Source organism: Elephas maximus, chromosome 1 (assembly GCF_024166365.1).
Source record: "Elephas maximus indicus isolate mEleMax1 chromosome 1, mEleMax1 primary haplotype, whole genome shotgun sequence".
NCBI lineage: Eukaryota > Metazoa > Chordata > Mammalia > Proboscidea > Elephantidae > Elephas > Elephas maximus.
This window is the reverse complement of record NC_064819.1, coordinates 201,531,553-201,547,030: the sequence shown is the minus strand read 5'-3', so window position 1 is coordinate 201,547,030 and position 15,478 is coordinate 201,531,553.

The following is a 15,478-nucleotide window of genomic DNA, read 5'->3' as shown; positions in this document are numbered from 1 at the left end:
TGAGTGCAGGGAGAAGTATAACTGGAACCCACGACCAGTGGTAAATGTTGAAGGAGTAACATAGTGATCCTATAAAGATGGGATTTCTAAAAAGTAGATTTTCTTGGAAGTGAATCCTGAGAGCACCCCCGCTGCATAGAGAAACCTGATGCCTGAAGGACTGCCTGAAGGTAAAAGGAAGATGGAACAGGCAGTGGGAAAAAAAAGACAAATGTCAACTACAGCTTCATGACCAGTTGTAGGGAAAATGGGTTGTTTTATTTGATCTAACATTTTTTCTTGCTATGTAATTTTTAAATGTATATGGAATCATTGCTTTTGCTATTTGCTTTTATCTTCCTCAACTTCACTACATTATATAGGGTGCGTTAGTGCTGTTTTACTTTATAATTAATTCCACAACTTTCTGAATATTGAGAGAGGGTTGTAAGAGAACTAGAGGGAAAACTTACCTTCCCCAGAAATCACACACTTGGATCCGGAAGCAGTAACTGGGAGGACTGAGTTGCCACCTTGTGGGCAAGAAGTAAGTATGTTTTGAGTTACGTACAGAATTATTGCATGAAGAGAAACCGAAGCACTTTTAAATGTAAATATGGGGAAAAGAGTGTGTTGACTGGGGACATGTATTAATCTGAATGCCCAATATTCAGGTATCTTTCCCATTTGTGAGGAATACCAAGAGAGAGGAAACCAGGGCCCATGATATAATATGAACCCTTCCTGCATCTCTCATCCTAATGTCTAAAGCATGAATATGTGCTCCCATTCAGAACTTGAAGGTGCGATGCCAGTGCACAGGGTGAGAGAGAGATTCTTCACAGAAGCTACAGCAGAGTCAAGGCAGCAGTGGTCATGCTATCCCATGGGCAGGGTGACAGTGTTTCTAGCTAAGGTTGAAAGTTCCTGTGGTGGCTTTCTAAGTAGGTTACTCAGTGGTGGAATTTTCCCTCGGTTCTTTTCTGAACTTGGTCTTCCTGCTTTCCTGCAAATTTTAAGACCTATCCTAAGCCTTTCTATTAAGTTAAATTCTGCCTAAACCTTTCTATTAAGTTAAATTCTGCCTAGTACAACCTAAAGATGGCCTAGATGTTGTGGATGAGAAAGAATGAGAATTCCAGGATGATTCTTCACGTTCTGGCCTAGTGGAGGAGAAAGTCTGGGTAGGGGGTGGGAAGGAGAAAGGATTTCCATTTGGGACATGTTGAAATTGAAATGCCTTTACACAATTAAACTGAAACTGTCCCATGGACAAGCGTATACATCTGTCTAGAATTCAAAAAGCTAGAGATAGTTTTTGGGGGGGTCATTATCTTATATGTCACGATTAATCACTTGGGAAACTAACAGTGTTAAGGAAGGAAACCATTTTTTATTATAAACCTTCTGTGTTCTAGGAATCTGAGTGCCACTATAAAATAATGAAGCTGCTTTTCTCAGGTCACAAGAAAGTCAGCTAATAACTTTATAATTCCACACTATGGCCTGAATAAAATTGTTGTAGATGCAGGAGTCATTTTTTGAAGTATGGAGCAAGTTATATATAATAATGGATCTGAAATTACCATTATTAGATTCTTTCCTTGACCAAAACCTTGTTGATACAATACTTGCCATCATATAGTCCAAATAATACAATGGTTTTTCAACAATTAAAAAAAAAAATCCACATTTTGACTCATCAGTTTTCAAAAGTCATGTAAATACACTAAAAAGAGATTTTCAGTTGGGATCGTTTCCTTGATATAATAATTTTCTTTTTTTTTTTTTTTTTTACCTCTAAACACTATTTTCGTGGTTTTAAATGAACTTAATCCATAATACTAGAAGTAATTTACTTCACAGTAATGTAAATTGTGATTCTTGAAAATAAGATCCTTAAATTAGAAGATGAAAGTATGAAGGCGATTGGGATATATTACTCATTATTTCTTTCTTACTGAACTATTTTAAAGCTTTTAATGCCTCCATTCTGTTAAAACAAAACAAAACGACCATCGAGTCTACTCCTACTCTATAAAGAGTAGAACCGCTTCATAAGGGTTCGTACGCTGTAGGGTCGCTCTGAGCCCAGTCGACTCTATGGCGACGTGTGTTTGGAATCTACTCTCCCCAGGAGCGGCTCGTGGGTTCAAAACGCTGACTTTTTAGGTTAACAGCCCATCGCGCTCCTTCCAGTCTGTATTATGGCTCTCTGCTGCCCCTTAGCGTTCACTCTGAACAACGCTGAACTGACTAAACAAAGGACGAGAAGGGAAGGGAAACCCGTGGTCGTGGAGTCGGTTCTGATTCCTTAACGACCAGATACTATAGGACAGAGTAGAACTGCCCCATAGTTTCCAAGGAGCGCCTGGTGGATTTGAACTGCTGACCTTTTGGTTAGAATCCCTAACACTTAACTACTACCCCACCGGGGTTTCCGAGGGAAATGCCTCCAAAACGAGCCCTCCAACAATCGCTTTCGAAACAGACCAAGGTGACTATCTACTCTCCCTTCCAAGTCACTTCTCCATAAAAATGACTCAAAGGAGGGTTTTGGAACGAACTCTTGTCTTCATTAGAATCACATGATTCTAATATTAATATTTCCAGGCCCTACACCCAGAAGTTCTAATCTTTAGGACTGAAATGAAACCTGCAAATATGCTTTTTTTTTTTTTTTTTAAATATCGAACACGATATTGACTAGCGAAATGACTCTAGCACGTGGTCCGTAGAACACATTAGGAGACACACTCTTCCCAGGGAGTAGCAGGGTTATAAAGGAAAAAGCTCTAAAAGTACAGCTGGAAAAATTGGGTTCATTCATTCCACTACTTGCTAAGCCCCTTCTAGTGCCAGTCATGCGAACCCAAAACCAAACCTACTGCCCTTGAGTCCATTTGTACTCATAGAGCCCCTGCAGGACAGAATAGAACTGCCTCATAGGGTTTCCAAAGCTGTAATTTTTATGTAAGCAACTGCCACATCTTTCTCTTGCTGGGTGGTTGGTGGGTTTGAACCACCTACCTTTCAGTTAGCTGAGCGCTTGACCACTGTGCCACCAGAGCTTTTGCCAGTCATGCTAGGTGCTAAGAATGCAGATAAAAGGCACAGTCCCTGGCCTAATTCAGTTCATAGTCTAGTCAGGGAGAGGCTAAGTAAACAATCACAGTGCCCCGAGATAAGTACTCTGGAAAAAAGAGAGAAGGCACACTTGAGGGAGTGAAGTGGGGTGCAGGGGAGGGCCTTGGGGACAGCCTGGGTGAAGATATTTATTGTAGAAAGTTCTCTCATGAAAGCAACTCTGAACTGAGTTATTAAGGACAAGTGGCATTCAAGTTTCAAATTTGTGTAACCTTACACATAACCGCCGAACTCTCCAAGCTTCATTTTGTCATTTGCATACGGAAAAAAAAAAACAGGTTTTGTACATGTGAATTTGTTACGGTTGGGCTGTTTCTAGTGCTTCTCTCTTTTACTTGATAGTGTATTTACAGTAGTCACAGTGTGTTTGTAATAAGTAAGATAAGTGACCCAAAAATGCCCTTCACTGACTCCAAATCAAACTACCCCACTGCCGTTGAATGAATTCCTACTCATAGTGACCCAATATGACAGAGTAGAACTATCTTATAGAGTTTCCAAGGTTGGAAACCAATCTTCCGATCTTTATGGAAGCAGACAGATCCTTACTCCTGCAGAGCGGCTGGTGGGTTTGAACCGCGGACCTTTTGGTGAGCAGCTGAGCACTTTATCCACTGTGCCACCAGGGTTCCTTGACTCCAAATGATGCCCACTGAATATTTTATGATCCTACTTATATATGTGGAGCCCTGGTGGCACAGTGGTTAAGAGCTGCAACAGCTAACCACAAGTTTGGCAGTTTGAAAACACCAGCTGCTCCTTGGAAACCCTGCTGGTTTCAGCAGCAATGGGTTTGCTCTGTTTACTTATACATGTGATCCAGATGTCCCATTAAGAGTAGTTTGCTAGTCTTCCAACTAAAACAGTAAAGGTCATAGAACTTCAGTTAACCTTAGTAAAGCCCAAATGGAAAATGAGAAGAGATGAAGGGAGATGGATATGACAGAGATAAGAGTGAAAGGAAAAGGGCAGAAAACCAAGGATAAGACAGAGCCAGAGAGAAGTAATGTCCCACACTACCTCCAAATTTCAGTAATTCTTCCTCCTTCACAGCTCCGCAACGCAAAACTTGCTCTTTCCCAAGAGCCTTCCTGTGAGCCATCTATTATTATTTTACCCCCAGTGAGTCATTTATTTATTTTTATTGTGCTTTAGGCAAAGTTTACAGAGCAAATTGTTTCCCGTTCAAAACTTTATACACAAGTTATTTCATCACGTTGGTTGCAATCCCCACAATGCATCAGCACTCTCCCCCTTTCCACCTCAGGTTCCCCGTATCCGTTTGTCCTCTTTGCTGTCCCTTCCTGCCTTCTCGTCTTTGCTTTTGGGCAGGTGTTGCCCATTTGGTCTCATATACTCAATTGATCTAAGAATCCAAGAAGCAAGGCCTTTAAAAGGGGAGAGAAACTCTAAGCAGCAGTTCCTCAAGTATATTATTTGTTTTATAGGCCTGTCTGATCTTTGGCTGAAAGGTGAACTTAGGGAGTGGCTCAGTTCTGAGGCAGAAGGCTGTCAGCGGGCCATAGTCTTCGGGGTTCCTCCAGTCTCTGTCAGACATGTAAGTCTGTTTTTTTTGTGTGTGTGTGTGTGTGAATTTGAATTTTGTTCTATGTTTTTCTTCTTTTCTGTCCAGGATACTCTATTGAGATACCTGTCAGAGCAGTCAGTGGTAGCAGCTGGTCAGCATCTAGTTCTTCTGGCTCGGCTGGTGGAGGCTGTGGTTTATGTAGTCTACTAGTCCTTTGGACTGATAATTTCCTTGTGTCTTTGGTTTTCTTCATTCTCCTTAGCATCAGAGGGGATGGGACCAATAGAAGTTTAGGGGGCTGCTCTTAAGCTTTTAAGACCCTAAACACTACTCACCAAAGTAGGATGCAGAACATTTTATGAACTATGTCATGCCAGTTGACCTAGATGCCCCCCAAGACCATAGTCCCCAGTTCTCAGCCCCAGTAACTCAGTCTCTCAAGGTGTTTGGATGTGTCTAGGAAGCTTCTATGACTGTGCCCCCTTTGTGCTCTATTATACATGTGAATATACATGCTGTACAGACAAATATGTATGTAAAAATATCCACAGCCTAACCTATATATATATGCAGAGCACTGGTGGTGCAGCGGTTAAGAGTTTGCTGCTAACCAAAAGGTCAGCAGTTCTAATCCACCAGCCACTCCTTGGAAACCCTATGGGGCAGTTCTATTCTGTCCTATAAGGTCACTATGAGCTGAAACCAATTCAACAGCAAAGAGTTTAACCTATGATATACGTGGGTATACTCCTATATGTCCTCCTTCCCCTATTCAGCATACTTATTTGCCTGTGAATCTGCTTGTAAGTCATTGTTTTTTTGTAATTGTAGGGTTGTATATTCTATAGTGGAAACCCTGGTGGCATAGTGGTTAAGTGCTACAAATGCTAACCAAATGGCCAGAAGTTCGAATTCACCAGATGCTCCTTGGAAACTGTATGGGGCAGTTCTACTCTGTTCTGTAGGGTCACTATGAGTCGGAATCTACTCAATGGCACTGGGTTTGGTTTTGGTTTTTTATATGCTATAGTATTTACTGTGCTTGTGCCTATTTTTGTTTGTTTCTTATGTTCCTCTAAATGCCTTCCTTTGCCTTGATCAAGTTGTGCTGGCTTCCCTTATATCGTGTATGGTCTTTCCCTTCATGAAAGTTAATACTTGTCTACGATCTAGTCGCCATCCGTGCATGGTGTTTATACTTGCCCACGGCTCTTACAGTAATGAGAACTAACACTTATTGATCACTTACCCTGTGCAAAGTACTTACAAACATTTTAGACTGTTCACTCATTTTATTGTCACAATTATGTGACATAGGCAATTCCACAATCCCTCCCTGACATGCAGAAACCGAGGTATAAAGACGTTGAGTAACTTGTTCAAATTCACACAAAGAGTAAGTAGCAGAACTAGGGTTCAAAACTGTCCTTGTCTTCTATCCTTATTGTAAGCTTTTTGAAGAGAAGAATTTTTTTATTTCCGTCTTTTCTTTATCCTCAACTCAATGGCTTTTGAAAACCAAGGCGCCAATAAAATAAATAAATAAAATAAAAAGAGCAGTTGGAGGGAAAGTGGTTTAGCAGGTTTTGAGAAGAATGTGGACTGGCGGTCACAAGTAGGAATGCTTAAGGACAAGGCTCACCCGGTTATCTCCTAAACTTTAAGTTGTGTATTAGCTGATTAACTATTGTAGGAAGATCTTCAGCTTTTTATAACATTTAAATTCTTAATGCCTTTTTTTTTTTTACTCTAGAGTAACCTTGCCAAAAACTGAACCTACGCAATCATTCTCTCTTTAACTACCAAAACCAAAACCCGTTGCTGTCGAGTCAATTCCAACTCATAGTGACCCTATAGAACTGCCCCATAGAGTTTCCAAAGAGCACCTGGTGGATTCAAACAGCCTGGTGGATTCAAACAGCCAAGCTTTTGGTTAGCAGCCATAGCACTTAACCACGATGCCACCAGGGTTTCCTGGCAGGGTGAAATATAGCCCCAAGCTACAGTATCCCCACCCCACCCCACCCCATTCCCTTTCTATCTGCATATCTTTTGTTTATCTTCAAATAGGAGATGACTTTATTTTCCCCCAATGAATTTTGTAATAACAAAAAAATTGAACATTTTACAAGTATACAAAAGTTACAATTTTAATGTATATTCTTCCAGATATTGTGTATAGTTTTCAAAAAATGATATTTTAATATATATTTCATTTTGTAACTAGATTTCCACATTTAATAATGTGACAGATAATTTTGGATGTCATAATATAAATCTAATAAACTACATTGTTACTGCTGTATTACAAAGAGTCACGTGTGCTTTACATGTATTAACTCATTTAATCCTCCCAACAACTCTATTAGATACATATATCTCTATTTCCCAAGTGAGGAAAAAAAAACACAGAGAGGTTAAGTGAACTGCCTGAGATTACACAGCTATAAAAGTCCTGAGGCTAGGGTTTATACCCAGGCAGTGTGGCTCCAGAGAGCATACTCTTCATTACTGGCTGTGTACTTCATCTCTGTTATCTTTTTTTTAATGACCACATAATATTCCATTTTTATATATGTGCAAATATCCTAATGAATCCCCTGTTCATGGACGTTTTCGTCTCTGTTATCTTTTTTGTAATGACCACATAATATTCCATTTTTATATATGTGCAAAAACCCGAATGAATCCCCTGTTCATGGACGTTTATGTAGTTTTTAAATGTTTTATGTCATTTCAACACACTTGGGATAAATTTCTTAAGATGAGATTGATGGACTGAAGAATTAGTACCTTGCATTTAAAATTTTGCAGAAAGGCTGTGCCAATTCACAGTGCCACCATAAGAGAGTGCCAATGCCCCTAACGAATTACCGCTTGTCAATGTTGTATATTATCATTTTTTCTCATATTGCTGATCTCTTAGGTCAAAACAGCAACAACAAAATACCTTGTTTTATTTTGTTTTTCTTTGTGCCAAATGTGATTATTGGTTATTTTGATTCACTTGTCCAGTTATGAGCCTTCTCGGGTTTGCTCAGTCCCAGCTTGCCTTCAGGACTTGAATCATGTGTTCCCTGGACAGCCTCAGCCACCAGGGAAGTTACTTTATTATCTAACATGGCTAAGTCTCTCAGCCTTCCCCTGGATGAGGCTGGATTCTAGCAAAGCCTCCATCATGAGCCCTGAGTGAGCCACAGTTCCAAACCAACCAGATCCCCAGAGTTATGGCTCTCCCCCCAGTTCCCACCACAAATGATGCATAGGTCTGTGTTTTGGATCTGACGTTTTCGGGAAGGTTGGGCAACACAACTAGAAGTGTAGGTGACTTAATGCCCAATGGTGTGAACTTTGATCCATGTGAAGCAGAAGAGGAAAAGGATGCAACAGGAATACCTTTCCCTTCTCCCCTCTCTCCCACATCCCTCTGAATTTGTTCCAAGCCACAGTGGCCCTACAATACCTGACTGGAAGATTTTCCAACTCACTTGTCCCAAGAGACTAAAGCCATGTTTTCTTGGGAGACTGTGACAGTCTTGGTAATATGCCACTTTGTATTTTCCCTCCCTTCTTTCCTGCCTCATATCCCCTTTCATCTTGCTCTTGTTGCCCTAGGATTACACCTCCCAGTAAAGCCTTAGTATGTTAAATTTTGCCTTAGGGTCTGTTTTTTAGAAAACTTAGACCCCCCCCCCCCCCAAAAAAAAAAAAAAACACTTCTATTGTGAATTGTCTATTCTGAGCTTTTGCTGATTTTTCTAGTCTGGTGCTTTAGGTCAGTTTCGCTAGATGTAGAGACTGAGGAAGGAAAGAACAGAATTTAGGGGAATGCTTACAGGAGAAGGGAAGTAAGATGAGCAGGGGGAAAAGCTTAGAGTCTCAGTTGGAGACTAGTTTTCGTCTGATTCCACAGGAAGCTCTGGAGTACAATTACACCATACAATTGTTCTACCATAAGTGCAGAAATGGTGTCATTCAGTCATTGGCCAAGGTCTGGGGTACAAGTGATACTGATTCCTGGGTTGGGCAGCTCCCGTGGGCAAAGGACAATTCTACAGAAAAGAAGACAGCTGTAATTTATTTTCAGTTAATACTCACAGCAATGATGGGGTGGAAAGTAAGGGAATCTGGTCTGGGAATCAATAGCACCCACTACCTGAGGTTTGCGTTTCTTATAATTTATAAGAAGATGTAAATCATTTGTAATAGAGTTTGCAAATAATTTCTCTTCATTTGTCATCTTTTTTTTACTTTATGATTTTAATGAAGAAATTGTAAATGTGTGTGCCATAAATATGAATCATCCTATTTAACATTTCTGTTCTTGCACTTTTCACAAGACTTAAAGAAAAAAAAAGGTAGAAGGAATATGACATAAGTGAGAAACTTGCATCTGCACAAAGAAATAAAGAGCATCATAAATGGAGTAAATGAAGATAAGATAAAATTTTTCTCTTAAGTTTTAAATTGCTCTAAAAGATAAATGACTGTGTATAACAAAAATAGAAATATATATTATATGCTTATCCAAAAACCAACCCAAACCCATTTCCGTCTCATCAATTCCAATTCAAAGCAACCCTATAGGACAGAGCAAAACTGTCCCATAGAGTTTCCAAGGTTGTAATCTTTGTGGAAGCAGACGGGCACATCTTTCTCCCACTGCGTGGCTGGTGAGTTTGAACCTCTGACCTTTTGGTCAACAGCTGAGTACTTCCTATGCTCATAGCAGATGTAGAAGTGAAATGCATGACAACAGTGACACAAGGAGTGAGAGAGAGGATTTGGGGGTGTACTGTTATAATGTTCTTACAAGTATATTGTTTGATGGTTGTTGTTGTTGTTAGGTGCCATCGAGTCAGTTCCAACTCATAGCAACCCTATGCACAACAGAACGAAACACTGCCCAGTCCTGCACCATCCTTATAATCGTTGTTATGTTTGAGCTCATTTTTGCAGCCACTGTGTCAATCTACCTTGTTGAGGGTCTTCCTCTTTTCCGCTGACCCTATACTCTGCCAAGCATGATGTCCTTCCCCAGGGACTGATCCCTCCTGACAATGATTTGATGGTAGATTCAGATTAATTTTAAAAAGAAGTATAAATTATTTTTTAAAGAAGTATAAATAAGTCAATAAAGGAGATAAAATCATTTGAAAACTTTTATTGAAGCCCAGAGAATAAAGAAAAAGGGGAAAAATAAAGAACAAATGGAGCAATTAGACAACTAGTAAGATGGTAGATATTAATTAAAACATATCAATAATAACTAAATGTAAATTATCTGTACAAAGACTTTAAAATAGAATAAAATAGCAAGACCAAAACATATACTGTCTACAAAATACCTCCTTTAAATGTGAAGACACTGATAGAGTAAAAGTAAAAAGATGGAGAAAAATATGCAAACATTAATCAAATGGAAGCTGGAATAGTTAAATTTCAGGTAAAGCAGGCCTCTGAACAAAGATTATTATCTGGGATAAAGAAGGATATTATATAATGATAAAGGAATCTATTCACTAAGAAGACATTAAAAAATGAAGAACCAAACTCATTGCCATCAAGTCGATTCCAACTCATAGCAACTCCATAGGACAGAGTAAAACTGTCCCATAGAGTTTCCAATGAGTGCCTGGTGGATTCAAACAGTCAACCTTTTGGTTAGCAGTCTTAGCTCTTAACCAGTATGCTACCAGGGTTTCCAAGACACTTAACAATCCTAAATATGTATATATATAACACAGGAACTTCAAAACACATGAGGCAAATTCTCCCAGATCTGAAAGGAAAAACAGGTGAATTTAGTTATAGTTGGAGACTTCAGTTCTCTTCTCTCGGTAATTGATAAAACAAGTAGGCAAAAAAAACAGTTAGGAAATAAATGACCTAAACAATACTATCAACCACGAACTGACATTTACACATTCTTTTCTAGTGCACATGAAACATTCACAAAGATAGATCATATTCTGGACCATAAAATAAACCTTAAATTTTTTTTTTAAGAATTGATATTATGCAAATTATATTCTCTGACCATAAAAGAATTAAACTAAAAGTTAATAAAAGAAAAATATCTGGAAACTCCACATTCAGAAAGAATGTCTCAAGGATATTTTAAAAATATTTTGAATTAAATGAAAGCAAAAATACAACATATCAAAATGTGTGTGATGCAGCTAAAGTGGTTCCTAGAGGGAAATAAATAGCAGTAATTGCTTATATTAGAAAAGGAGGAAGATCTTAAGTCAATAACTTGAGTTTTCAACTTAAGAAACTGAAAAAGCAAATCAAATTTAAAGCAAATTCTTGTTGTTGGTAAGTGCTGTCATAGTTTTTGACTCATAGAGATCCCATGTGACAGAATAGAACTGCCACATGGTGTTTTCTTTTTCAATGTTTACAGAAGCAGATCACGAAGTCTTTCTCCAGTGGAGCTACTGGGTGGATTCAAACTGCCAATATTTTTATAGGTCATTTGTTGGTCCATTTTATCTAAGTTGTTGAATTTATGTGTATAGAGTTATTTGTGGCATTCCATGATTTTCCTCTTAATGTGTCAGTGATCAGTAGTGATAGTTTTCTCTTAGTCTTGGTATTGGTAATTTGCCTCTTCTCTCTCTTTTTTTTTCTTGGTCAGTCTGGCTGTTGGTTTATCAATGATCTTTTTTAAAAACTAGCTTTTGTTTTAGTTGATTTTTTCCAATTACTTTTCTGTTTTTGATTTCATTGATTTCTCTTCTAATTTCATTATGATTTCCTTCCCTCTACTTGCTTTAAAAAGGAGCCCTTGGTTGCACAGTGGTCAAGCACTTCCCTGCTACCCTAAAGGTTATCGGCTTGAACCCACCAGTCACTCAGTGGGAGAAAGATGTGGCAGTCAGATTCCATAAAGATTACAGCCTGGGAAACCATATGGGGCATTCTACTCTGTCCTACAGTGTCACTATGAGTCATAATGGACTCGACAGCAATGAGTTTGGTTTTACTTGCTTTAAAAGGAGGCCTGGTGGTGCAAACAGTAAAGTACTAGGCTGCTAACCAAAACGGTGGTGGTTTGAACTCTGTGGGAGAAAGTCCTGGTAATCTGCTTCAATATGAGAATATATCAGTAACAGTAATAACTACTATAGGCAAAATATACTGATGACTGCTAAAATTAGCAGGCCAAAACTTTAGGCAGAAATAGGGTATATGCAGATACTCCAAGTAACTCCAAATATTTATTTACAACTGTGGTGCTTTCAACATATATCCACAAAATTTTAATATTCATCCCTTTATAAAAAATGAAGTGTAGCTTAATTCTCTTTCCCTTGATCATGGGCTAGAATTGGTATTCTCGTCTAATAAATAGTATAAAAAAGGGGAAAATCGTAACTTCACATTGGAAAAACCTGGAAGGCACCACCTTAACCAAGTCATCAAGGTTAACATCGCTAGTAAATAAATGCTATTATCCTATAGTCCATGACATGATACAAGAGAATGCTTCATCTCTGTGGTATTCCCAAAAATCTGTAATCTAATCCAAACATGTGAAAATATCAGACAAACCTAAATTGAGGCACATTCTACAAAATACCTGACCAATACTCTTCAAAAGTGTCAAGGTCATAATAAATAAGAAAATTCTAGAAAATTGTCACAGATTGGAGAAGACAAAAGAAACATGATGTAAAAATACAGTGTGATATTCTGGATTGAATCCTAGAATAGAAAAAGGACAATAGTGAAAAAGCTGGTGAAATATGAATAAAGCCAGTAGTTTAGTTAATAGTATTTGTTGTGAGCTGAACTATGTTCCCAAATAGATATGTTAAAGTCTGAATACCCTGTACCTGTGTATGTGATCTTATCTGGAAACAGGGTCTTCACAAATGTAATCAAGTTAAGATGAAGTCATAGTGGATTTCTCTGATTTCTTTCCCCAACTCACACACTCTGCTCTGCCCAAAACATTTTTATTTTAAATGAATACATTTTGGAGCATGTTGCAATTATAGGGATGGCATGAAGCCTAGAGTAATGTTTTCAGATTTGTGCTTCAAATAGTTCAGTGGAGACTTTGAGTTCATTTGGGTAGCAGTAGAGGTGAGGCTGTCGTAGTGACTTAAGACACAGATAATGAGTGACAGACAGAAAAGAGCACACATGAATAATACTGAGAAGGTTAAATTAGAAACAAATTATATCTATAATCATGCAAAATTATCCATGTAAGATTTCTTTAGGGTGCCTATTAATTTTCTCTGTCTTTAAAAATTGGAGCCAAATCTGTTGTTTGGTTGGCAAATGACCAAGCATTTGTGAGGTTTTAAATAGATAACATTGCGAAGAATGAAGACTAGGAATTCCAGAACACTTAATTGTGTTAATGCAGAACCTGTAAATAGATCATGAGGCAGCAGTCATTCGAACAGAAAAAGGGAATACTGCGTGGTTTAAAGTCAAGAAAGGTGTGTGTCAGGGTGGTTTCCTTTCACCATACTTTGTATGCTGAGCAAATAATCTGTGAAGCTGGATTATATGAGGAAGAATGAGGCATCAGGATCGGAAGAAGACTCATCAACAACCTTCGAAATGCATATGACACAACCTTGCTTGCTGAAAGTGAAGAGGACTTGAAGCACTTACTGATGAAGATCAAAGACCACAGCCTTCAGTATGGGTTGCACTACAACATAAAGAAAACAAAAATCTTCATGACTGGACCAATAAGCAACATCATGATAAACAAATAAAAGACTGAAGTTGTCAAGGATTTCATTTTACTTGGATTCACAATCAACGCCCATGGAAGCAGCAGTCAAGAAATCAAAAGATGCACTACTTTGGGCAAATCTGATGCAAAAGACCTCTTTAAAGTGTTCAAAAGCAAAGATATTACTTTGAAGACAAAGTTGTGCCTAACCCAGGCCATGATATTTTCAGTTGTCTCATATGCATGTGAAAGCTGGACAATGAATAATGAAGACCATAGAAAAAATGATGCATTTGAATCCTGGTGATGGCAAAGAATATTGAACATACCATCAACTGCCAGAAGAATGAACAAGTTTGTCTTGGAAGAAGTACAGCCAGAATGCTCTTCAGAAGCAAGGATGGTGAGACTTTGTCTCAGATCCTTTGGCCTTGTTATCAGGAGGGACCAGTCCCTGGAGAAGGACACCATGTTTGGCAAAGTAGATGGTCAGCAAAAAAGAAGGAGACTCTCAATGAGATAGATTGACACAGTGGCTGCAACAGTGGGCTCAAACATCGCAATGATTGTGAGGATGGCACAGTACTGGGCAGTGTTTCACTCTGTTGTACACAGGGTCGTTTTGAGTGGGAATCAACTCGATGGTACCTAACAACAACAACAACCGGAGAGAGATGTGGGAGGAGCTTAAAAATAAGGCACAATGAAACTCTTATTTATTAAAAACCAATTTAAGCTGCGTTTTAAATCTAGCACGGTGGTTTTACCATTGCAACTTAAAAAAAAAATCATAAGTCAGCCTATACCTGTCATTTATCACCAACCCACAGAAATTTCTTGTCTTGCCGTATTTACATTTTGAGTACGTTCTTGTTTCCTTGCCTCAATTGCAAATCTCCTGACCCAGGGGTCAAGTTTTACACTTCTCTGGCTCTCCTACCAGTCTACATAGTGGGCACTTTAAAAATATGTTTGGTTTATAAAAAAAATAATAGTGACTGTTAAATGAGCAGGCAGTTACACTCTACCATTCACTAGCATCATTGTTCCAGATGCTTGTCAACACAGCAGTGAACAACCTCTATCCTACACGGCAGAGGTTATGTAAGTGGTATTTATATTAATGACATGGTAAGTATGCAGACGATCAATTCCCACCCAAGGACTTACTTCTGATTGTTCTTCAAAATCTCTGCCAGAAGGACAGAATATCAAGAATTGCTAACTCTGAATATTCCAAATCACAAGATTTCTGCCATAGGTAAATCTTGCAAGTGTAAAGGATTTGTTTTTGGGAAAGGTGACATTCCCCCACCCTAAAAAAACCAAACCCATTGTCATCAAGTCTATTCCGACTCATAGTGATCCTATAGACATTAGAACTGCCCCATAGGGTTTCCAAGGAGCAGCTGATGGATTCGAACTGTTGACATTTTGGTTAGCAAATGTAGATTGTTGTGGCTTTTAATCACTGTGCCACCAGGGCCCAGAGGTGACATTAAAAAAAAAAAAAAAAACACACCAGTGCCATCAAGGTGACATGGTGACATTAGCATTTGTTAAAGGAACATTTTGAGCCCTACTAGGTCCAAGGCACCTGGCTGAATTTCACTAAGTAGCAGGCAGAAACGCCTTTAGAAGACATGTATCCTCTAGTCCTCTGAATTTTGCAGGGTTCCCTGTACTTTTTTTCTTTCCATTTGAATACAAAGAGGTAAAATCTCATTTTTAGTTTTTCAAAAGACCTGGAAAGAATCCACTCATAACGTATTTTAAAACATGGGAAATTGGAACAAGCCCAAGAAGAGGAGTCAGACAGCTGAGATTTGTCCCCAGTTCAGTCAGAAGTTAGCAGGATAACCCAAAGAGGCCACTTAGCCTCAGGTTCTTTTTCTATAGTGCTTAGTACCTTCCTCTCCCACAGCCCAGGGTTCTATCAAAGGGACCAGGAAAGGATGTTTGGGAAGTGCACTAGACTTCATGTAGATGTAAGTTGCTTCATGACATTTTCTCGAATGATTGAGATACTTCTTCCTAAGTTTACCAAAGACTTCCTAATTCTCAAGTGCACGACTTTCAGTTCTTCGTTTACTTGAACTTTCTGTGATATGTGACAT